The 25,464-nt window shown below is 45.3% G+C and overlaps 1 protein-coding gene across 1 annotated transcript in view; it reads right to left on the bottom strand.

Annotated features, from left to right (window-relative positions):
• LOC100052724 (sodium/glucose cotransporter 1) overlaps positions 1 to 24,835 on the bottom strand; it is a 99,467-nt gene extending 74,632 nt beyond the window's left edge. The window contains exon 1 of the mRNA XM_070276011.1: positions 23,880 to 24,835. The gene's annotated coding sequence lies outside the window, so the exon portion shown is untranslated. The remainder of the gene's footprint in view (positions 1 to 23,879) is intronic.
• Between the last annotated feature and the right edge of the window lie 629 nt (positions 24,836 to 25,464).

Genomic DNA, 25,464 nt, shown 5'->3' with positions numbered 1-25,464 from the left:
GGAATGCACCAGCCTCTGGGGCTGTGGTGTGTCTGAGGCCGCAGCCATCTCCTGCCCCATGATAATTCAATTGATGGCCTTGGGCCTCAGTTTTCAACCCGCAGAATTCCTGCACAGGTGTGTCCATCTGTGAGATGGGGACTTAGAGTCCCTGGATGGCCTTTGGGGGCCCTGGTGCACCCCCAAACATCACAGACCAGCTTTGTGTGTGCATTTTACACCCTGGCCTTTGACCCCGCCTGCCCAGGGGGTCTCTGAGGCTTTTGGGCTCACAGCCTGTGGGTTCAGACAAGGCTGGGCTGTGACCCAATTAGTGGTGGTCACCATCCTCCCCATTCTACAGAGGGGAAACTGAGGCACAGCCTTCCAGGGCTGGTCAGGGTCACACTGGTGAGCATATTTCTCTGATGCCAGTTCCTACCTGGGCCTCCCCACGCCCCGTGGGCAGAGCAGGACGGCTGCCTTCTCTCCAGTCGACTCCTGCCAGTCCCCCAACATGCTGCTCCACCCGAACCTCACAAATCCGACTGCACAGCACGGTCCTAGGGCCGGGGCTTCATCCAGATCACCAGCTTCGCCCGAACTCCAGCACCACAGACCCAGGAATCCGTTATTGGCACAGCTGCACAGACCCATGCATGTCCAGGAGCCAGCAAGTGCCGTCCTAAAGCCGTGTGATCAGCTTGAGTCCTGGAAGGAGGGAAGCCCCAGAGAGGCCTCCTGGCAGGCCCCATGGATGCTGGGAGTTGGGCCTGCACCAGGGCTGCCCTGAGTGCTGCTCTGGGCTGAGCCACCTGGGGAGAAAAAAGGGGTTCTCCAGAGGCAGGTGGGTGGGAGTGGTCTCCAGGCTGCACACGGGCCTGGCAGCCCCTTTGTGCTCAGCCCCTCAGGGGGTGTACTCTAGTGGCTGCAGGCTAGAACACGGAGGGCTGGGCAAAGCTCAGGTCAGGCCAAAGCAGGCGTGCAGGATGCTCATGCCCCAGTGTGTCTGAGTGGGCCTATGTGGAGGACAGTGAGTGTGTGTGTGCACGTGGCTATGCAGTGTGTAGGCATGTGCAGGTGCATGTGTGTGAGTACACGTGTGTGAACATACGTGTCATCTGTGGGTCTGCAGGGGATGCTCATGGAGAGTGAAAAGCTTGGGCAGACGCCCAAAACAGGTCTGGGAGCGCAGACCCCACACTCAGACCAGGAGGGACACAGAGCCATGTGGGAAGGCCTGGCTTCTGCTCACACGTGTGCTGCCACAGGGCTTGCTGTGCTGCCTTTGCACAACTTTGCTAGGAAGTCTGAGAGGAGCTAGAAATCTGTGTCCTGACCCTACCCCCCACCTGCCGCAATGGCAGGCGTGCCATGCGTCTCCCGAGCTCTCTCGCCTCATTCGTGATGGGGATACTTTGCAAAGTGAAGCTGGGTATACAGTGGGCGTGCAATAAGCACACATCCCTGCTTCTCTGGGGCTTTACTTGGTGAGGCGTCTGTCCTTGGAGCGCTAGGAGCGGGGCCGCTTGGGGCCTTGGATCAGCCACAGAGTCAGGCTTGGGCTTCAGGCTTCTGTGTCCTGAATTGGTTCCCTCCTGAGTCATTGGCTGGCCTGGTGCAGAATTGGGTGGACCCTGCTCCCAGGCAGAGGTGCCCCTGCGGTGCAGGAGGGAGCTGTAGGGAGAGGGCTGGTCTGGGAGGCAGTCTTTGCTTAGCCGGCCCTGCCTCAGTTGTTTTATCTGCCTCCATCTCACCGAGGTCAAGGGAATTAGGGGGCGGGATTTGGATGCACTGGGCCTTGGGCGCACCCATCACCCCAGAGCTTCCCTGGCCCTAGCAGAGTGGAGCAGCAGGGACCCAGGCCCGGCTGATCTGGACTCGGCGGCTCTGTAGATGTCTGGGCTCTGTGTCAGCTCCTCTCCTGCCCTCTGCTGTCACTGTGCCTCCGTGTGTGTCGGGCAGTCCCAGCCTCTCTGTGTGTTTATGCGGCTCCAGCTTTCATGTGTTCAGTTCTCAAAGCACCGGGGTCCCCGTGGCTCGGCTGACAGTATCTTCTGAAAGCTGAGATGGCAGCAGGCTGCATGGCCTTGTTCCCTCCTTACCTCCTCAAGCTCCAAGAGGGGCTTGTGGGGTTGGGGGCTCATGGCCGGCCCACAATCCTCACTCTTGAGATCTGGTGGCCTAGAGGGTTAAAAGAGATTTCATCTTCTAGCACTTTATGGGAATAGATGTGGTACCGTGTGTTTGAGTGTAAACCCACCATATGTACATGACATATGTCAATATTGACTTATATAGCATATTGAAAAACAGGTCTAGAAAGAAGGAGGGTGTGAGGACTTACCCTTCATTCTGCGCCACGGACCCCTCCCTTCAACTGACATCATCAAGGAAGTCCTCGGGGCTGGGTTCTGACCCCATCACTAAGACCAATTCCTTGTGACGATGACAAGCACCTGGCCCTCTATGGGCCTCAGTTTCCCTATCTGAAACATGGGGCTGCCCCAAGGACCTTCTTGATGGATGTTCCCTGAGGCTGGGAGTTGAGAAAACAGGGCAGGGTGGGGTAGGGGTCAGCTCTGACCATACCAGTAGCCTAATACCCCCATGGCTGTCCAGACTGAGACCCACACAGCAGTGGGGTGTGACACCATGGTAGACAGGACACCTCAGAGGCCAAGGGCTGTGGTGGAGCATGGACAATTAGGGCCAGGCTGGATGTACTCGGCGGTGCCCACCTCAGGCCATTGGCCAGGTTGACAGATGTGGCAAGGACAGTCTTTAATTACAGACTCAAAAATAATCATAATAATCTGGACACAGAAGAATAGTGATGGAGGACATACATTTCACAACTTTGAAGCTTACTACAAACTTACAGTATTTAAAACACTCTAGTAACACCACAGGACTGACATAAAGATCATTGCAATAGAATAGAGAGCCCAGGAATCAACTCATGCAATATGGATCTTCCACAAGGTGCCAAGACACACAGTGGGGGACAGGAAAGTGTCTTCAACACAACTGGACACCCCATGCAAATGGATGGAAATGGACACATACCATACACCATAAACAAACAAGCAAAAATAACTCAAAATGCTCCAAAGATCTCAACATAAGAAGAGAAAATATAAAAGCCTTAGAAGTAAGGTAAATCTTCATAGCATTGGTTTTGGCAGTGATTTTGTAAATATGACACCAAAAATGCAGGTAACATAATTTTAAAAACAGATAAACTGGATATCATTAAAATTAAGAAGTTTTGTGCATGCAAGGATACTATCAAGAAAATAAAAAGTCAGCCTACACAATGGGAGCAAATATTTGGAAACTATATAATTGATGAAGTATTAAATTTAAAATCTATAAAGAACTCCTAAAATTCAGTGACAAAAACAAAGACAAGCAATTAGGACATAGACAAAATACTTCAATAGATATTTCTGCAAAGAAGATATAGAAGTTATCAATAAGCATTTGAAAAGGTGTTCAACATCACTAATCATCATGGAAATGCGAATCAAAATCCCAATGAGAGAGCACTGCACACCTGTTAGAATGGCTACATCAAATAGACGAGATAACAAGTGTTAATGAGCATGCAGAGCAAAGAGAATGCTTGTGCACTATTGGTGGGAATGTAATTGGTGCAGCCGCTATGGAAATGGTATGCAGGTTGCTCCAAAAATTAAAAATAGAACTACCATACTGTCGAGTAATCTCACTGCTGGGTATGTATCCAAAGGAAATGAAATCACTGTCTTGAAGAGACATGTGCACCTCCGTGGTCAGTGTAGTCTTTTTCACAATAGCCCAAATATGGAAACAACCTATATGTCTGTGACTGGATGAATAGATAAATAAATGTGAGATACACACACACACACACACTCATAATGGAATATTATGTGTTATTCAGCCAGGGCAAAGAAGGAAATCCTGATATTTGTGACAACATGGATGCATGTTGAGGGCATTATGCTATGGGAAATATGTCAGGCAGGAAAACAGAAATACTGTAGGGTTGCACTTATGTATGGAATTTTTAAAAAGTGAATTCATAGAAACACAAAGTCTACTGGTGGTTGCCAGAGGCAGGGGGTGAGGAGATGGGCGACGGTGGTCAAAGCGCACAGACGTCCCCTTATCAGGTGGAGAATTTCTAGGGATCTGATGTACAGCATGGGGACTGTAGTTAGCAATTCCGTCTTGTTTACTTGAAAGTTGCTAAGAGAGTGGATCTGAAAAGGTCTAAACACAAAAAGAGAAAAAGAAGGTATCCATGTAAGGCGATGGGTATTTTAACTAAACATTCATGGTAATCATTTTGCAGTATATGTCTATGAAATCATTTTGTACATCTTAAACTTACACCAAATTATATGCCAATTATGTTTCAAGAGAGCTGGAAAACAATAAGCCAAGGGTTCTGTAATCCTTGAGACAACAATAAAGATGAAGTCTGCACTGAAAGAATCTACTGGGGAGAAGAGAGAAAGTAACTGGGGGAGCCCAGTCCCAGCTCCACAGGGCCAACAGCTCCTCCTGCATGTTACAGAGTCAGCTCTTTATCTCCTGTCCTCGTCTGCTTTTCTCCATTGAAGACTTGCTCCTGACATGTCCGTCCAGCTCCTTCATCTTGACCTTTGTCACCACTGACCCTCTCAACCCCTGCAACGTTCCCCTCTGTGCATTTCCATGCCATATCAGGACTCTGTTCCCTAGATGAGATCCAGTTTTGAAGCATGATCCTTTTGCGCCACCCCAACTGTCCCTGCTAAGAGTACCCACCATTATGCCGTCCCTTCAGTATCTCCACACATACTTAAGTATCCTCCTCATGCGAGGTTGGTGCACTTCAAGGAAGTTTCCCACTCGTTCACGAGAAATGGGCAACCCCGTGTCAGAGGCGCAGGGTGTAGTGGCTGCAGGAGCTTCACGTGCTCAGCTTCCCTCTCAGCAGCCACTTCTCACTGGGGATCCACGTGAGTGAGTCACACAGGAAGAAGTGCAAGATTGAAGTGAGCCATGCAAACAGAGACCCTGAGTGCAGCCCTAGCAGGAAGATCCTGGGGGTTTCTAGGAGGGGTGCTGACTGAGCCCCGTCTGTGGAAGGCATCAGAGAACACTGGGGTGATATTGGAGTAGTGCTCTTTTCTGGGGGGAGATAGGTCCTGCAGGGGGAGCAGCAACTGACTGGAATCAAGATGCGACAAGGAAGATTTAGAAGAAGGTGACTGGAGGAGAAAGTGACTGGAGTATTCACTCGAGCAATGAACACATCTTAGAGAACAAAGTAAAATGCTGCTTTCCATGTCACTTAGACAAAACTCATGACATGGAGACAATCCAAACCCCAGGAAGCAAATTTGTGAGGCTTTTACTTCCAGCTGTTAGATGAGGAACAACAGGAGTGTGTGTCCCCGCCCGAATTTGTGTTGTACATATTTAGAATGTACTTCTCTAATACAGGAGGACAAAATCAACTATAGCCATTTGATCATTTGAGGACACTTTGGACAATTTTTAGGTGAAATATCCATATGTATTCTTCAAGAGGAATGTGGGCTTACAGTGGCTGAAAGTTTTGCATGGTATCTTAACATCCATGGTTCATTACATACTGTTTATGGCATAAAGTTTTAACTCGATAAAATGCCTTTGACAAAGTCTGCACGGCCAAAGATGTTTTAAAATGTCTTCTTTATGACTGTAAAAATGAATTAGATGGCTTCATAGGTGAAAACAATCATACATAAATTAAATATCCAAAATATGTCACTATGGAATTTCACATATAAGAATTATTTTCATTTTTGAATGTTTGAGGGAGAGTGCAACAAAACGACGTTTTATCTTGACCCCTAAATTCAATTGTAGGATGTGATCAATATTAACCAGAGGTAATACGTCATCTTTTTAGTGTAATAATGTAAGGAAATCCCCCTTAAATGAGAATCTTTTCTATTTTCAGTTTCAGTTTTCTTCGATTTGACCTAATAATGTGCACAATGTTGAAAGTGGCATTTTCATCTGAGCTCCCACTTACACCAAATGATATCTAATACAAACTGCCACGTATAATCAATCACAGTTATGGTCTAAGGGTTTCAAAAGAGTATGGCTAGGAAGTGACATTAGTAAAAATGCAGAATAAAGACTACCCCACATTCTCTCCTCCATAAAAGCAGTTAGGCAACTGAAAACAAGTTCCAAAATAAGTTTTTACTATTCCAGAAAGTCTTTAGAAAATGCAGGGAGCATTTCTTCAAGAAAAGCAGCTGAGTCTCGGTAAGTAAGGCGAGCTTTGTGCCATTGAACTTGCTCTAGCACCAGCCTTGGCTCTCCAGCTCCCTGAGAGCCTTGAAAGGAAAAGTCGCCTTCATGCTGGGCCCTTGGAGAGAGCAGCGCTGAGGGGAGTTCTTCCAAAGCCCCTTTCCCGGGGAGCTGTCACGATTCACTGTCTGGTGGTTCTCTGTGTGTATCTGTCTGTATCTGTCGTGACTCAGAACTTGCCCAGTGTGGAAAAGCTGTTTCCCTGGGCACATTGGTTAAAAACAGCTGCAGGCAATGGTTTCTTTCATGGCTGCCTCAGGTGAGGGATAAGCACTGGGGCAAACATTATAATAAGCAAAAAGCCTCAAAAGGAAAGCTCAGTATTGATGAAGGACATTTAGAGAGCTCTGTGGTGTTTCTGAGAATCTAAAAGGCTCTACGCCCGTGTCAGATGACCCACATACACAGGGCTGTGTGCATGGTGATGACAGACCTGAGGCGGCCTAAGGTCTCACCTAAGCTTGCTATCGAAGCTCTGCTCCAGTAGGAAGTGAAGGCTGAGGTGGAAGTCTAAACTGCCCAGCTGGGAGTGGTAGGTAGTCCCCAACATGGAGACAGGGCCCCATGGCGAAAGCTGGGGCACTGAGTGGATCTAGGCACCAGAGTTTCTCTGAACTTCACCTCATGCACATTTTCTCCTTGCTAATTTTGCTTTGGTCTTTCACTGTGATCAATCATAGACATTTAATGACTCTAAGCTGGGTCCTGAGTGTCCTCCTAGAGATCACCAACCCTGGCACTGGGCTCAAGAGTCCACAGCACAGGCCCATAGTCCAGAAAAAGAGCAATCCATGGAAGTTATCTCTGGAGAGGCCAAGACATTGGACGTCGAAGACAGAGGCATTAAATGAGCTATTTTATCATATTCAAGAAATAGATGTGGGTCAGCCACATGGCCGAGTGGTTAAGTTCGTGCATTCTACTGCAGTGACCTGACATTTCACTGGTTCAGATACTAGGTGTGGATGTAGCACTGCTCATCATGCCATGCTGAGGCGGCATCCCACGTAGTAGAACTAGAAGGACCTACAACTAGAATATACAACTATGTACTGGGGGCTTTGGGAGAAGAAGAAGAAAGTATATATAAATATATGAAATCATGTCTAAAGAACTAAACAAAGTATGAGATAATTCTCAGCAGACAGAGAATATCAAGGAAGTGAGACAAATTATAAGGAGGAACCAAGTGCTATCCAAATTGCAAAGCACAATAACAAATTGCAGATCCAGCTGGTAGAAAAATGAGTAAGGATGCAGTTGAACTGAGCAGCCACATTAATAAACAAAGTGCTAAGTAACATTATCGAAAACTGCCTCTGAAACAATAGAGTACCCATTATGGAACATTTCCCCAGAGAGGGCTTTCAGGGCAATAAAACATATCTTGACTAATTTAAAAATAATATAAACCATCTAAAGTAGGACCTCATACTGCTGTGGGATTAAAGCAGAAATCAGCAACAGTAAGATAGATGGAAAATCCCACAATATCTGCAAATCAAACAACACCCTTCTGAATAACACGTGGAATAAAGAAGTCTCATAGACAATTGAAAATATTGTGAACTAAATGAAAGGAAAATGCAATTTGACGATATTTGTGGAATGTAGGAAAACCAGTGCTTAGAAGAGCTTTATAGCCTCGATGGAATATTACAAGTTAAAGATCTCAATTCAGTAATCTAAACTTTCATTTACAGAAAAGAGTGCAATAGAATGTAATGCAACAGAAGTAGTAAAAGAAATTCACATAGCTAATTATGTACATTTGCATATAGAGTTGTAGCCTTAACAAAGAAGAGGAAATCAATGTAAAACAAACATGAGTAGTAATAAAAATCATCCCACAAATCAATGAAATCGAAAAACAGAACATTCTCAGAAAATCAGGGAAACCAAATTCTGGTTCTTTGAGAAGATCAATAAAATTAATAATGCAAGGGGGCAAAAAGAAAATTCAAATTGCTTATATCATAATCAAAGAGGGAATGTCAGCACTGAACCCATGGATATTCGAAGGATAAAAGAGGAATACTGTGGACAATTCCAGGCCCATACACTGGATTATCCAAGGAAATGGTCCAATTCCTTGAAAGGGATAATTTTCCAAAATTCACACAAGAAAAATAGATCATCTGAAATAATCCCATATCTATCAGAGAAATTGAGTCAATACTCATAATCTTAAAAAAAAAATACCCATATGGTTTCAGTGACGAATTCTACTGAATTCTAACAAAGCAACACAAAGTCTCACTGTATGAGTTCACAAATGTCATTATGTAGACAGTCCCGAGACGGGTTAAGTCGATTTCCTCCTGTCCCATCCATCCTTCCTCCCCAGGTCCCTCGGTCTCCACTGATGCTGCCTGACTTCCGGTTGCTAGGGAATTATTAGGTGAAGCACAGGGGATTTTTAGGGCAATGAAACTTTTATGTAATAAGTTGTAATCTTCAACAGGAAATTATGCATACTTCAAAACTCATAGCACTGTACAGCCCCAAGAATGACCCATAATGTAAACTGAGGACTTGAGATCATAATAACGAAACAGGATTTTTCCCTAATTTTCCCAAATGTAGCCTGCTAGTGTAAGATGTTCATAATAAGAACTACGTGGTGGGGTTGGGGGAAGGGGCACTATGGCAACTACGGGTATTATCTGCTCCATTTTCATGTCACTCTAAACCTCTTCTCAATACGACAAGCTATTAATTAAAAAACATAATCCGGCATCACTGTCTCAGGGAGAGATGTGATTTTGCTAATGCTCAACAATCAGATAACGTCTAGACATCAGCTCGAAATGTTGTCTACTATGACGTGTTAACCAAACTTGAGACTTCAATGCCTCTTTAATTCTGTGGTGGTAGGAGCACTGTCAGACTAGGCGAAATGAAATTTTCACATACAAAAAAAAGAAGATGGTTTAGCCTTTTTATAGTTTTATCTAACATAGGGGAAATTAAATAAGCTGCCATTATTAATCTTGAATCAACTGAATGATTGAATTTCCACAGTACCTTCCAGGGAGTCATTTGGATGCACCCTGCGGTATGGCAGGACCAAAATTCTGTTTTGCTGTGGCAGGACTTTCAATCCTCCTATATGAAAATACATCAAGATGGATTGTGGGAAATGCATTCACAATTGAGAGATTTATTGAGATCCTGCTGGCAGAAGACTAGAACAAAATTAGTAATAAATTCATCTCAGTTCAACATTTTCATCCCATTGTTTACTGGATTCCCACCGGAATCAAAGTTGGGCTTCAGAAAGTTTATGGATTCAGTGTGCACTTGAAACCCCCATCAGACAGATTGTGTGGGAAACACACTGATGTGGATGAGACTGTGCAGAAAGGCAGCAGAGCACAGGGGCTGAGAGCAGGGGTGCTGGTGCCTGAGGCTCTTATGATCCAATGTCACTGAGCAGCCACATGAACCTGGGAGGGTCAAGCTGTCCCTTTGTTTTCAGTTCTCTGCAGGGGCATTCAAATTTTAATAGGTTGACCAATAGCACTTTCTGAGGCTAAAAATGATTTAATACTGGTAAAGCTTGAATAAAGAGGACTAGCACTTCACAAGTGATCTGTAAGTGTTTAATAATTAAATATCTGGAAGAATCAGCTAGACACTTGGGGGCTGAATTCAGGGAGGGGGCTTGGACGGCCCCAGGGCAGTGGAGGGTGGAAGCTGACTCTTATCCCTTACAGGGAGGGCATGTTTTATAGCTCTTGCAGAATATCTGGTACCATCTCCTGTGATCCTCACATCAGTCCCGTGGGAGAGTAGGGCTGTATCCCACACATTGTACTTGAAGGTATTGACATTTAGAGAAGTTAAGTGATTCTCCAAGAGTCACAACACTCATGAGTGACAGATCTGGGACAGGAAGTGTTGTTTCCCTTGGGCAGAGACCCCTGAACAACTGAGACCTCTAGATCATGTCCTCAACCGGGAATCAAGAGCTCCCCTCACTCGCTTTCTCAAATTTTCCTACCCCAAGCTTTATAGGAGGACACAGTTGATGCCCTGGAGGAGATGCTGAGATAAGAATAGGTCCCAAATCATAACCTGTCCTTTTCCCTACCCTTCAATTCCTGACCCAAAATGTGACACAGTTGCCTCAAATGGAAACCACCGGGAGGGACCTTGCTAAGTTCACATTAATGACTTTCCTTGCCCCCATCTTCACCCTCAAGTGCCTTGTGCTGAGTGTTTCTGATGATCAGGTAAGAACAGCGAGTGTCCAGTGGTTATCTTGTCTCTCAATGTGACTCAGATGCCAGGACATTCCAAATTGACTGTCACATGATGGCTCTGCAAGAATCAATTCCCCTTTGGGGCTGGCCCCGTGGTGCAATGTTCACACCCTCCACTTCGGCAGCCCCAGGTGTGCAGATTCGGACACCAGGAGTGGGTTTACACTCTGCCTATCAAGCCATGCTGTGGCTGCATCCCATATACAACGTAGAGGAAGATTGACACGGATGTTAGCTCAGGGACCATCTTCTTCAAGCAAAAGAAGGGAGACTGGCAACAGATGTTAGTTCAGGGTAAATGTTCATCACACACACAAAGGAGAATCAATTCCCCTTTAACTGACAGGGCATGCTGTCGGATAACTGAGAGAAACTGAAAGGAGAAGCAGTTCCTGTGAAATGACTGAGGAAGTGTCCCTCTGGGCTGGGGCTTCGGGAGTTTAATGAACTAAATCTGCAGCCTCCCCAGTCTCCCTGACTATTAATCTGAGCAAATATCTGTTCTGCCTGGAGGAAGACCTGGCGGCCAATGGGCCGTGGCTGCACTAGCAGTGACTGTGTGCACCTTCCTGGCTCATTCCTTCCTCACCAAAGTTCAATTTCAACTCCACAGACTCCACATTCATCTCTAGATGCTGCAGGGTCAGGGTCAGAATCACATCCTCTCTTAGAGGGGCTCCTCCACAGGCACAGCCTGTGACCTCCACCCCATGTCTCTCCCAGAGGACCAACAAGGCCTCTTTCCTTCTGTCCCCAAATGTCCATTCCACTAAGCAGATGGCAGGATCCATTCTCTCCACTCTCCCAGGCAACACTCAAACAGCCAGTGGTCCTTTCTGCATGAACACTGTGGAATTCCACCATCAAATCCCACTTTCTCTCCTTCCCAAACTGTCTGGATCCAGATTACTGATGTTTGGTTTCAGAATCGGCGTCAACATTCAGAAGAGTTTGGCCTGTACCCGTTTTTTAATCCGTATTGCTTGGGTGGTGTCAAGTCTCTCCTGACCTGATGAAAAATTCAGGATGTGTTCACTATCAATCCTCTGCAAATGTGTGTACAAGATTGGCGTTACTGTATTTTAAATATTGAAAAGCAATCAGAGGACAGCAGCCGAGTCTGATATTGCTTTGTGAAATAATTTATAAGTTGTTCATATTTCTTTTGATTGCTCTTTATCAATGCATACTTGATACATTTTAAAGTTCACAGCTTGATGGCTTCTTGTAAATAGGAGCACACAAATTGCCAACATCCAGATTGATTCACAGAATGTCTGAAGTGATGAGTAAATGACAAGCAATAGGATATAGTTGAGTATATGAGGATGCCATTTTGTAAAACTAATTCAGCCTGAACTTGTTTTTCCAAAAGGGCCTGATGTGGCTGTTGAGCATGCATTTTATATCTGCTTTAAGTATTTACTATATCTCAAAGAGAAGAACAATGCCCCTAAAGATAAGGATGACACATCCCCCACATTAGCATTTCCTTAAGCATAAGTATCTCTCCCTAAACTAAGGATCGATTGCTGACCTGCTGTGCTCATCTTGTGACCACCCACCTTGAGACCACCAACCCGCTGTGTTCACCAAATTTCTGTGCCAGCAAAGCAGTCTCGTGACTATTGTAAAAGGACATTCTAATGATACATGCTCTTTGATGGTATATAACCACTTTGCAGGCCCCACTTCTTGGACTGCTCCATTCCATGGGAAAGGACTCTCCCGGGCTATCTGGTCCTCAGGGTTAGCTCATAATAAACTCACCCCAATTTTGATTTATAGATTTGTTATGGATTATTTTCATTGACAGAAGTCTCCTGGAATCCTCTCTTTCCCTAAAGCCCAGTCAGTAGCCTCAACAAGTCCCCACTCTTCTGACCATGACCGCCATATTTTAGATTTCTCTGTTTTTCAATGTGAAATATACAGAGCAAACTCTACGGTGTCTCATTGGATATTATTAATGAAAATTATGTGAATCTCACCTATGTTGCTTTGTGAAGCAAAAATTTGTTATTTTGCATTGTGGTGTCAGTATATGGCATTGTAAGTATGCAGCAGAGTGAGTTTGCTCCCTTTACGTTTTACATATACTATGGCATTTTTCCATGGCGGTTACTTGGAATGATGCTGCCATGAATGATTCCTTGTAGAACTCCAGGTGGACATACTCAGACCTGTCTCATTTATGTCACTTGGGTATATGTGGCAGGAGTGGGACTGCTAGATCATAGGTACATGTAACTGTAATACACACTAGAGAACCCGTTACCAAATTGGTGGACACAATGGACATTCCCACTGCGGCATGTGACAGTTCCAGTTCCTACATATCCTCATCAACTGTTGGTAATACTAACCCTGACAAGGTCCCCATTCTGCTGGGTGTAGGAATGAGATGTAGGTTAATATGCATTTTGCTAATTGCTAGAGATTTTGCGTGGTTTTTCATATTCTTGCAATGCTGATCTTGTGGAGTTTCTATGATTTATGATATACAAATTGGGAATATGCTAGATTATCTCTCTTAGCAACCCTGAAACCTTCTGTGAAGCCCAGCCCGCTCTCAGAGAGATCACAAATCCCACAAGCGAGGTGCACATCCCTGTTCTGATAAATCTCATATCCCTGCCTCAGAGTCTCTCAAGTAATTTAGGACGATGGCCCTGCTTTATGGGTGTCTCCATATTACTCAGGAGAGAATGACATCCCTATTCTCAGAAAACCTAATATGCTTCAGAGCACCCCAACCACTCTTCCATAACTAAGGAACTCAGGTCTCTACCAAAGCCACGGGATGTTATCATCCTAGGCCTATCGCAACCTCACAAGATTGCATTTCTTATCCCAAGGTTTTGCCCCACTGTTAGCAGAGACTCTTACAATAGTGACCTAGTCAAAAACAGCACTGCTGCACAAAAAAACACATAAAGGATGCCCTATGTAAAATTTGATCTCAATATGACCACATTCATTCACTAATTATCGCCAGTCTTTGGGATTCAATTGACCTGTCCATTCCTTGATTGAACCCTTATTATATGCAAACATTTATTAAAGAACTGGATTTAATATTAGGCACATCACTAGTGTCTGTTTATTCACTTGCCATGTGTTATAAAATAATCAGTTATTGAAGAGTAGGAAATACTGGAATGTATACCTTTAAAAATTGCTCCTGTGGATTATTAGGTCATTTTCCTTACAGTCTTCCTTTCCTGTGCCATGTGTTTGCTTCATTGTGTGGGTGGCTGTGTACGTACAGACCGGACAACCATCAATGGATAAGGCATGACGGGGAGCAGCCCCTGCTGAGCACTGAGGCTCTTTAACCCATCTGTACAAGGGAGAGGCAAGAGGGTGACATGGAGGCTACTAAGTGGTACTTCGAGATCTACTTTGTCATTGTTCCCAGAATGTGTATGTTATGAGATTTCCACATTTCTTGGGATCATAGTTAGAATGACATCAAATACCCCAAGAGAATCTCCCCCATTTTTAGTAGATCTGGGACACATGCTGAGGAGCGACTGAGAACTGACAGACTTTGTTCAGTTGTCCCAAGTGATGCTGTTAAATCGCAGGATCTGGGAACTGATCCAAAGCATTTGAATTTCCTATGTGCCTTCCTCACTGATGACTATGCCAAAACTGCGCTATTAGGTACTGATGGCTGCCCTGGGCTCTGTGACCACTGATGCTACCTTGTAAAGTGGACAGTGTTTAGGATTTCCGTGGACTCAAGTAATCCCAGGCATATTCACATGTGCTGGAAATCTCTTGCATGCAGACTAAGGTTCCCATGGCTGAGAGATAAGTGTGGGTCAGTGGTTCTGAGCTTCAGCGTTGGGACCCCATGTCTGAGGTCACATCTTAACTGTTCTACTTCAGAGCTCATCCACTTGGGCATATTCGTCTCTGTACCTTTATTTCTCCACCCAGGGAGTGACGATAGTAATCAAACCATGACATATGCCTATCGTGCATATGAAAGGATTTAATGTATGTAAAGTGTGCAGTATAGATACTCAGGAAGGTTAATGATGGTGAAGTTAATGGCCCAGATCTCACAACTTAAAAACACTGCTGCATTCAAGCTCAGGATTCTCAATTCTCAGATTCTGACTTCTCATTCTTTCTATGAGACACATCTGCTTTGTCTAGAAGGAACTGCTTTATCTTAACCCTAACCCAGTTTTAAGAACTCATAAGAAAGTGTCAGAAATGCTGTTGGTGACTGCCTCCTGGAGAGTCAGAGGACACTCCAGAAAAAAAGTGGGATCCACCTTCGGGATCCATGGGCCTCACTCAGGGTTGACAGCCATCTGGTCAAATAAGATGAACACCAGGTGACAAGAAAAGTGAGATTATCTATTAAAAAGCCATGTATTCTAAAACCTGTGAAGCAGTTGCCTCTTACATTATTTCCTCAAGAATGTAGGTGGTTCAAAATTAAGACAGGTTGCAAGTCACTCTGGTGTTGCAAATGGGTGGAGTGATAACATATAACTGATAGCTCTGTAAAATGAGAATTTCTTTTTTGTGAGGAAGACTGTCCCTGAGCCATCATCCATCGCCAATCTTCCTCTTTTTGCTTGGGGAAGATGGTCCCTGAGCTAAAATCCGTGCCAATCTGTCTGCACTTTGTATATGGGCCTCCACCACAGCATGGCCTGATGAGCGGTGCACCTGTCCATGCCTGGGATCTGAACCCACAAACTCCAGGCTGCCAAAGTGGAGCTTGCAAGCTTAACTACTACCCCACCAGGCCAGTCCCATAAAATGAGCATTTTTGGAAACCCTGAAGGTATAAAAATAAATGTGTTTGACTTCACAAACTGACCCCTAGACACGCATTCTAATAATACGATCTGGAAACCCAGTCGTACGAATGGAAGCATCACGCCCCACATACACTGAGTTCACTGACTGTTTCAGGATGAAAAGAGAGAGAAGCCGTGTTACAGATGATGCTCAGTTCCCTTCATTGGGTGAAAGGCCTCCCCACACATCTCCACAATTCCGCACTGCCATCAAACCTCTGAAATTAATACTTGAAAACAGTTTCTGACAAGGTAAAAATGTCATTAAATGTACATTCCATATTTCTTCAATGAACATCTATGTGGGAGGTGAGGGGTTCTGAATATAACAGGAAACAATATCTTTTCTAAATGGAGAAAAAATTAAAAGCAATGTGATTGATAGAAGAACGAAATGTATAATTTGAGGGAGAAAGCAAAACTATAAAACACATTTATAAGTCCCCATGACAAAAGGCAGAAGGGAAAAGTAAAATGATGAGATAATATTCTGAGAAATATTAACAGGCCCATTTGAAGGGACAGCATTCAACGGGCCAACTGAACCTACCTCTGTAGCAACCGTGAAGATTCCCCATCTGAAGAACTTTTCAAACAAATTGAAGAACGTTTCTACTGCTCTGTGCTTTGATACACTCAGCACAAAGTGGCCGTCAGGACCAGGGACAGGATACGAATCAGCACAGAACGGTTGACAGCGCATCCCAGCATCACAGAACTCTCAGTGAGAAGGCAGAGTCCATGCTGTGGGCCCCCCTGCTGCTCGCAGAGTCAATATTTCATTTCACAACTGAATCGCGGATCCACATGTCATTCTCTGTCTTTGAACACAAGACACATAAACAGAAATGACTTGCCCCCAAAACAGCCAATAGTGAGCGTTTCAGGTTGAAAAGGAACAGAGTGGATGTACTGAGAAACTGTGAGGTTCCCTTATGGATTTAAAAGACCACCATCGTACATCCTACCATTTCTGTATCACCAAACATTTCTAGGACAAATCAAGTAAAATATGCCCTGAAGTAGATAAATAAAAAAAATTATCAAAATTTTAGGTTTAAGAAAACGTATTTGTCCTTATGAATTTAATTATCAAATTATGTAACTCCTCTCTTCATCTGTGGGTATTAACATATAATTAATGATTTTATAAATGTATAATTCAATTCTCAAAATATAGGCTTAAAATTGTGGGTTCTGGCTCTTAAGCGAACACCTCCCCGCACACATTCTTATGATCTGTTCATGGAAAGTAGCTCTAGGATGGGAAGTGACCGATCCAAAGACTTGGATCTTCCAATATTCTCACCCCAAATGATATGACGCACACATGAAGGGGAAGCTAAAGTGACATGACAACCGCACTGTAAGGACGTCTTCAAGGTGGCGAGTGCTGAAATGTGAAAACCAACGTGAGGATGATCAAAAGTCCACGCCCAGGAGTCCTCATGCTCCTTCCCACCCCAGCAGGCTTTGTGACCAGCAAAGGAGATGGAGGAAAACTGTGGCAAAGAGAAGAGGGAAGCCAGCAAAGGCTCATTAAATTGCTCTTCAGTTACTGCAAAAAGACAAAGCCCCCGAGTCAGAAAATATAACCCCCCCCCCCGAGGAAGATGAGAGCAGGGACAATAGGGAAGGTCCTTCACAGCCTCTGAGATTTAAGGCAGGGGAGACTGCAAGGGGCAGAGTGGTGACAGTGCACACGGTGGAATGGGGAAATTACGGCTCTTTCCCTCACCAAGAGCAATGGATAGACCTTCAAATGGTCAGAATCAGACATTTCAGAACTCTTGAAACTTCCCAAATCTCAGAGCAACCAGGGGAATTTTTAACGGGGAAAAACAAGATGAATCTCAGAGAGGGAGTTTTGTGGTGTCTTAATGTGGCCCCATCTCCTGCTCCCCAGCCTTGTGTTAGCCTTGAGGAAAACAGACGGCATTTCTGGGACAGATAACTGCGACAGTAGGGAGCAGAAAGGACCTGATTCTCCAAATAATTGTGGTTGTGCATTTTGACCTGTAGAGTCTGGTGATGCCCTGAGGGACTGAGCACCAGATCCAGCTGGCCTGGAAGCTGGGGATCATGTGACAGAAGAAGCAGGAGTACCTGGAGGTGCAGAGGCAAGAGAAGGAGTGGCAGATGCAGCTGGAACGGCAGAAGCAGACCATCCAGATGTGGGCCCAGGTGCCTGCCTTCTCCCTGCCCTACACCCAGCTCCTGGTCATGCTCGTGGCTGGGGGCCTGCTGTACCAGCTCTCAGGCCCAATCAGCTTCCCAGCACCTTAAGCCCAGCAGGCTTGGGGTTCCGCTCCCTTGTTCACTCTGTGTACATGAACCAGCCAATCCTGGCCTCCAGCGCTCCGGGATCCAGCATGGTGAGCACCTACATGTAGCCAGCACGGGCCACTGGCATGCAAGCGGCCCCTTGGGCCCACCACAAGTCCAGCTTACTCACCCTACCAACCCACTCCTATGCAGGAATATCAGAATGTGATCTCCCAAGCCCCTCGGAGCTTCCCGGTCACCTCCCCTCCTCCACAGCCTGATGCCCTTGGTTACATGGGGACCCATTGGGTACCCAAGGGCTACCAGCCTTAATACATGCAGACTCCCATGACTGCTCTCCCAAGCCAGGACAGCCCTCTGCCAACCCCTGAAGCAGCTCTACATCTCAGGGCAGCACCAGCAGATGGTGCCCTCTGCCGTCCTCCTCAGCAGCTGCACCCCATTGGTCCAGAAGCTGCCTCCACAGGGCCCTCTGGGCAGGGAGGCCAGCTCATCTGGTTCCACGAACTCTGGGCTGGGAGCTCACCATCCAGAGTATCACTGAAGTTCTCCAAAACCACCACCTCCTTCTCTAAGTAGCCGTGCCCTCTCCTCTTATTGCCACGTAGAGTCTCTGCTCCATACGAGGGGGGTGGCCCTGCACCCTGGCCCTCCTCCTCCTTTCTGTCCTTGCCTGCTTGCTCTTCATTCCCCGGGGTCCCATCCTTGTGCCTGTCTCCCTAAGTAGGTTTCTAACTTCTTTCCCCAGGGCTAGGCCTCTGACAGGAGGAAGGGGCTTCTCAGAGAGGAAACCCCTAGCCCAGTGGGTGGGTGGGGTCCCTCTACCTAGGGCAGCCGGCACCCTCCCATCCCCACCCATGACAGCATGGGCCCTGTGGTCTGTGACTAGTGTGGGGGCTCCCTAGAGCCCTCCAGCATGGCCTTGGTGCTGTCAGCAGGGATCTCCTGGCCCTCACAGGAAGGGGGGGTGTCTTGTCTCCAGCTTCTCTGCTTCTGAGCTGTCATCTCATCCAGAAACCCAAGTACACGGAAAGGGACAATAATAATCAAATGTCTTTCAACAAGTGAAACAAAATCACAAATCTTAAAGGACTTGCCTTTCTTCACCTTGTCCCGATCTCTCCCAGTGCTCAGGCAGCTCTCTGCAGGGGGTTTGCCTATGATACTTAAGGATAAATAAGTACTTAAGGGCAAGTACAATATTGCCAGCAGACAGAAGGAGTAACAGTGGGGCAAACAAAAGACTCCCCAAAGCCTTTGGAGGAAGACTGAGAAACAAAACTTTGTGGCAATTCAGGGAACATGGATTCAAGCAGAGTGGCTGAAGCTCAGCACGAATGGGGAGCTGAGTGGAGTTTTCCCTGCCTGAATGCCATCCCCTGCTCCGCATTCCACAGTGACCTTGAACTAAGAGCCAACCTTCACATTGAGAACCAGTAACCTTGCAGCCCAAGAGGGAGCAGAACCAGGCTCAGGACACCACACAGCCCCATCCCCAAATGATGATCACTGTCTTATCTGTCCAGTGGATCCATGGGAGACCCCACACGCTTGGATGTCCCTTTTGACCTCACTGGGAGCTTGTGCAGAGCAAAAAGCTTTTTCTCTGGGCACATTTGGCAAAGACAGCTACCAGCAGTTTTATTTCTTCACTGTTGCCTGAGGTAATGGGTAAGAGAGTAGACAGACTAACCAAGAAGCCGAAAAGGAAAGGAAATATTCATCGGGCTTTGAATCTCTTTGTCAAATCTCGGCATATTTAGAAGGCCGTGTACAGATGCAGGTCCGAGTACTGACAGCGCTGTCAGATGCTTAGGAAAGACCTGAGAAGATCCTGAGATCTCTCCTCTGGCTGAACTTGGTGCTCTGCACAAGCAGAAAATGAAGGTTCTGGTGGAGTTTTCAACTGCCTGACTGAACATGTTCACTGCGTCCCTTGACAGAGATTGCAAGACCTGTTGATCCCAGGTTGTTCATGAAATTTCTATCCACTCAAAGAAGACCACTAATGGAGCTGAGCAGAGAATACAGTACCCACACATGACAAAGAATACAGAGTTTAGACAGTTTGTTCAGAAAACTCACTAACTAGCAAACAATAGCACCAAGAAATCCTGGGGTGGGTAGTGATTCTGAATATGAGCACTGTCAATCAACTGGATCCAATTGGCATTTGTATGTTGACACAAATAATCCATAACCAATCTGTAAGTCAAAATAAGCATGAGTTTATTGTGAGCCAGATCTGAGGACTAGCCCAGCCCAGGCCTTAATTCCCCAGGTACGAAGAGCACCAAGGAAGTGGGGTGACAGAGTGGTCATGTACCATCTTGGAACAAAGAGCATACATCACATATGATAGGAGTGTCCCCTTTACAACAGTCATGAGATTGCCTAGCCAGCACAGCACAGTGATTCACACAGCAGGTTGTAGGTCTGCTGTCTCAATGGACGCAGCAGGTAGCAGGTCTGTTGTCTGAAGCTGGGTGGTCACAGGGTGGGTGCAGCAATTGATTCCTAGCCTAGGGAGAGATGCTTATCCTTAAGGAAATGCCAATGTGGGGGAAGTTGCATCTTTATGCTAAAGCCATTTGTTCTCGTCTTTGGGACACAGTGAAATGCTTCAAGCCGATAGACAATGCATGCTCAATGGCCAGGTCAGGCCCTTTTGGAAAAACAAGGTGAGGCCAAAGTAGTTTTATACAAAATGGCTCCTCATATACTCCAAAATCTCCTACTGCTTGCCATTTGTTTATCATATAGAGTACTTCAGCAAGCAAGAGTAGAATACACATTCTTCTTAAATTCACACGGAATATTCATCAAGGTAGACCACTTTCTGGACCACAAAACACACCTCAACAAATATAAAAGAATAGAATACTTTCAGACAAGTATTATACTGGAAATCAACTATAGACAGATAGCTGGAAAATGCCCAAATATTTAGAGATACAACAACATACTTTTCTGTAACATATAATCCAAAGAAAATTTTAAAATATTTTGAACGAGATGAAATGAGAATACAGCATGTCAAGGTGTGCAGGATTCAGTGAAAATAGTGCTTACAGAGAAATTTACAACATTGAAAGCTATATAATGAAAATTAAGAATCAAAATTAATAGTTTAAGCTTCTACCATAGTAAAATAGAGAAATTGATTCATAGAATGTAAGGTAAACAGATAAAACAAGTAATAAAAATTATTATAAGTATCAATGAAATTAAAAAGAGATAATCATCAAGGAAAACTGATGAAACCAAAAACTGGTTCTTTGAAAAGAGCAATAAAATTGATCAACATTCAGCCAAGCTACCGAGATAAAAAAGAGGAGAGAGAAGGAGCTTATACCAATTACTAACATCATCAATGAAAGAGGGGTCATCAGTAATGAGCCCACATGCATTAAAAGCATAATAAAGGGCTATTTTGAAGAAGTCTATGCCCACAAATTTCATAGCTTAGTAAAAATGAACCAATTCCTTCAAAGGCAGAAACTACCAAAACTCACCCAAAGAGAAATAGAATATCTGTATCTATATTTAGATTAATTAAGGAAATTGAATCAGTAATTAATAACCCTCAAAGAAATAAAGTGCCAGACCCAGATGGTTTCACTGTTGAATTCTACCAAGTTCTTCTAAAACAAAACACAGTTTGCAATACACACAGGCAGCTTGTGCCTAGGTGTTTACTCAGTAGAGTTGAAAAATTATGTCCACACAGACATCTGCACATGAATGTTGATGGCAGATTTATTAATAATCACCAAAAACTGGAACCATCCAAGATTTTCTTCTACAGATAAACGTATAAACAAATTTGGCGGAGTGAAATATTTTCCAGAGAATTAAAAAATGAGCTTTAAAACTATGGAAAATATGAAGGAACCTTAAATGTAAATTACTAAGTGAAAGAAGCCAGTCTGCCAAAGCCACACATTCTTTGATTGCAACGATGTAACCTTCTGGGAAGGCCAAATGATAGAGACAGTAAAAAGTTTAGTGCCCTGGGGGCCAAAGTGGTGCCTAAGTTCACAAGAGCAGGTCTGGAGCCCGGGTGCACTGGAGCAGGCCAGGTACCCAAGCCCACAGTGTTGGGCCTGGGGCCTGGGGCCTGTGTCTACTTGGGTGGACCCGGGTCTTGGATTAGCAAGAACTGACTAGGCACCAGGGACAACTGCAGCGGGACTGGTGACTGGGTATGTGGAGGCATCCTGGATTCTGGGTCAGGGGGCCAACCTCATGCTGCTGTGGGACTTGAGCCAGAGTTCACAGGAGCTCACCTGGCACTGGGGTGTACCTGACACCTGGGTTTACAGGGGTGGTCCTGGACCTGAGACTGTGGGGCCTGGCATGGTGCCAGGGTCCATTGTGGGCAGGTCTGGGTCCTGGGTTAATGGAGGCAGAACTGAAAGGTGGGAATGCAGCATTGGGTCTGAAGCCTGGACCCAAGGGGGCAGGCATGGATCCTGCGTTCCTAAGGCCATCCTTGTGCAGAGGTGGGCTTAGAGCCTGAGTACTTGTGGAGAGTTATAGAGCCTGGATCCATAAGGCCAGTCTGATGTTGGGTTCTGCTGGGGCAGGCTTGGACCTTTTGTCCACTGGAGTAGGCCAGGAGCCTAGTTCTACTGGAGCCTGGGGTGATAGGGACCAGATTTCACTGTTTGGGGTGCCTGTGTCTAAGACTGTGGGAGCACATCTGGAGCCTGGGTCTATAGGGGCAGGCCAGGCACTGGGTCAGACCAGAAGCCTGGGAATGCAGGGTCTATCTTGGCGCTGCGGCGAATCTGGAGGCGGGGTCTACAGGTGCCTAGGGCTGTGGGGGCCAGCCTGTCTCTGGGGTTCACTGGGGTGAGCCTGGTACTGAGGTCTGTTAAATTTGGGTGCTCAGTTCATTCTCCTTCCCTGGGAGAGTATGTCTCCCTAGGCTGGGCTGCTCAGGCTGGGGGCGGGGAGCAGAGTAATAGAAACTGTTCTCTCTACCCTCTTGAGTGAGTCTTTCCTTATTCGTTTGCTCCGCCTAGGTGCTTTAATCTCTCACCCAGAATCCTTGGCTCTTGTGAAGGCATTTTCGTGAGTGGATCATTCATCAGATTGCTGTTTCTGCAAAGGGATGACTGCTGGAAACTCTTACTCAACCATCTTGCTGATATTGCTCCAAGAATTCAGTTTTGAGTTAAAACTAATGCTGAGAAATATGGGAGAAAATGGAAATCAGCAATAGAGACAGACAAGGAAAGGCCAGTGAGCACAGAAAGAAAACATGTACTGGCGTGTGAGGAGTTGTCAGGTAGGTGATAGAAGCATTTCAAGAAAAGAGGGACCAACGGTGTCAAATGCACCCAATAGTGTAAAGTGGGAGGAATCTTTCGGGGTGATGGAAACGTTCTAAAAGTGAATTGTGTGATCACTGTGGAATTCTGTACAATTACAGAAACCAATGAATTCTACACTTATAAGTGAATGTCAGGACATATAAATTACACCTCAATGTTTTCTCCAAATAAGAAATTTAACATACACTTACTTGATATTTCTTCTCCCAAGTGTTCATCAAGGGCAAATGGAAACACATATTTATAAAAAGGGCATAGGGATAAATATTCACAATATATTTATTCAAAAGACATTAAACTGAAAGCAACTCAAAATGTCCACTAAAAGGAGAATTGATTAATCTTTTTGATATATTTGTACAATGCCTCATTTACCAATAAGCACAGAGTGAACTTATATCGACACAAAAACTTGGATAGTCCTCAAAGACATTATTTTGAATAAAAGTGTGCGACAACAAAGTGTACATTCTCATTTATTTCACTTATGTGAAGTTCAAGACCTGCAAAAGTGATGTACGTTTCCACAAAGCACAACAGAGGCTATGGATGATGGGAGAGGGTGGGATTGGTTGAAAAGGTACAGGGAGGTATTTTCTGTGCTAACAGATGTGATTCATTTATTGAAAGGGTTCTTGAATGCTGTAGGGGGTATATGGTTTTAAAGATGTGTCAAGTCATACACTTAATGTAGACACATTTCATTATGTTTTAACTTTATATAAATACAAACAAAGAAGAAAGAGGGAATTTAGAAGGAACATTAAACAGTAATGGAGATGAGCATCATTTATTTACAAATCTCCCCCAACACCCACCATATAACTGACCTTTCCAGACTGTCAGTTGCTGGTTGGGTTCCAGGCAGAATGTCGGGGTGTTCCCTGGAGTGTGCTGTGGCTGGTGGATCTGTGGTGACTGGGCAGAGCCCTGTGGTGGGTCAGTGCCATGGAGGGGCTGCTGTCCTCTGTGCAGCTTGGCTTGGGGATGATCCTTGGCAAGCTGGGCGAGGTGGTGGTGGAGATGCTGCCCGATATCCTGAGTCCATGACTCACTTTCCACAGCCTCCAGTGGGAGACAGTGATGTGCCCACCTGCCCTCAGTTTACTGGTGGGCATCTTATTTATATTCAGACTGGTTCAGTCTGTTAGAAGTCAACTTTATGTACAATGTGAACAGCGGCTGGCAGAAGCAGTGGCTGCAGGGATTGAGGAGAAATGCCAGCTCGTTGACAAGCTTGGCGCTGCTCAAAGGAGTATCTGGGGATGCAATCATCTTTAGAGATCGCCAGGCTGGAGAAAGAGTCACTGACTATAGCCAGCCTCACAGACACTCACAGAAAGGTGAAGAGGACCAACGCAATGCTGAAGGAGGAATTAAGTGGCCTGGCTCAGGAACTGAAGGGAGAGAGAGCCAAATGGTTGAACAAGAAGAGGAGACGGCAGAGCTGCTGCAAGTGCTCGAGTTCTTAGAAGAGGTTGTGAGACTCAAGACGTCACGAGGAGCTTTCCCAAAGCTGCCAGGAGGCCAAGAACCAAGGCCTTATGGTCCCTTCCTCAGGAGTGGGCCTGGGTCTTAAAGCAGAGCTCTTCTCTCCTCCTCCGCTCACGTCGCCCAAGACACCAGGCAGCCTCCACCCAGCTTGACCTCCATCTGAGCGTGACTGAGGCCTGTGGGTGCAGGGGAGCCCCTTCCCTGGGCTGGAGATCCTCTGCCTTCGCATGCTGGACACAAAGGATGGCTCCTTCATCTTCACTTCCTCCCAATCTGAAGACTTGGAATTCCTAGAACACACCAAGAAAGGTGAGGCTTTCTTTCTCTTCACATACTGTTTGGGTCACCCCTCACTCCACAGTTCTTAAGAGACTCATCTTGTACTTAAAGTGAATCTTCATCAAACTACCTTTCTCTAGACAATATTGTGTAAATATTATTTATATATTGAACTTCCGTGAATTATCAATGTTGCCTGTTTCAATACCGCATTGAAAGTTGTAAATATATGCAGTTGAGCAATAAAAACTTTAAATAAACAACATCAGTATGATTAAACAACAGTCATAAATCATAAGTAAAAGCAGCTGTTTTGACTAAGTGTGCAGTCATTAAAAGAAGAAAAGGATGATTGGCGTCTTTTGGGGTAGAGTCAAATTTTATAGTTGGAGAGAAGTTTGTATTACTTGGTATTGGTATTCTGATATAATAATAGCTGAATAATTTTCAAGACAAAATTGATAAATTAGGTGGAAATTTGTCCTTTCACTGGAGGAAGACTGAGAGAGACTTTACTGAACAAGAAGAAATCACCTTTGGCGTTTGAGGGAACCTCCGCATTGCTGCCCTGGGCCCTCTCTACTCCCCAGCTGACACTCCGCAGTGGAAGCTGAGGGAAGTCTCAGGGGTTTCTCTCCCATA

Source organism: Equus caballus, chromosome 8, assembly GCF_041296265.1.
Source record: "Equus caballus isolate H_3958 breed thoroughbred chromosome 8, TB-T2T, whole genome shotgun sequence".
Classification (NCBI taxonomy): domain Eukaryota; kingdom Metazoa; phylum Chordata; class Mammalia; order Perissodactyla; family Equidae; genus Equus; species Equus caballus.
This window is presented reverse-complemented; position numbering and strand designations above follow the sequence as displayed.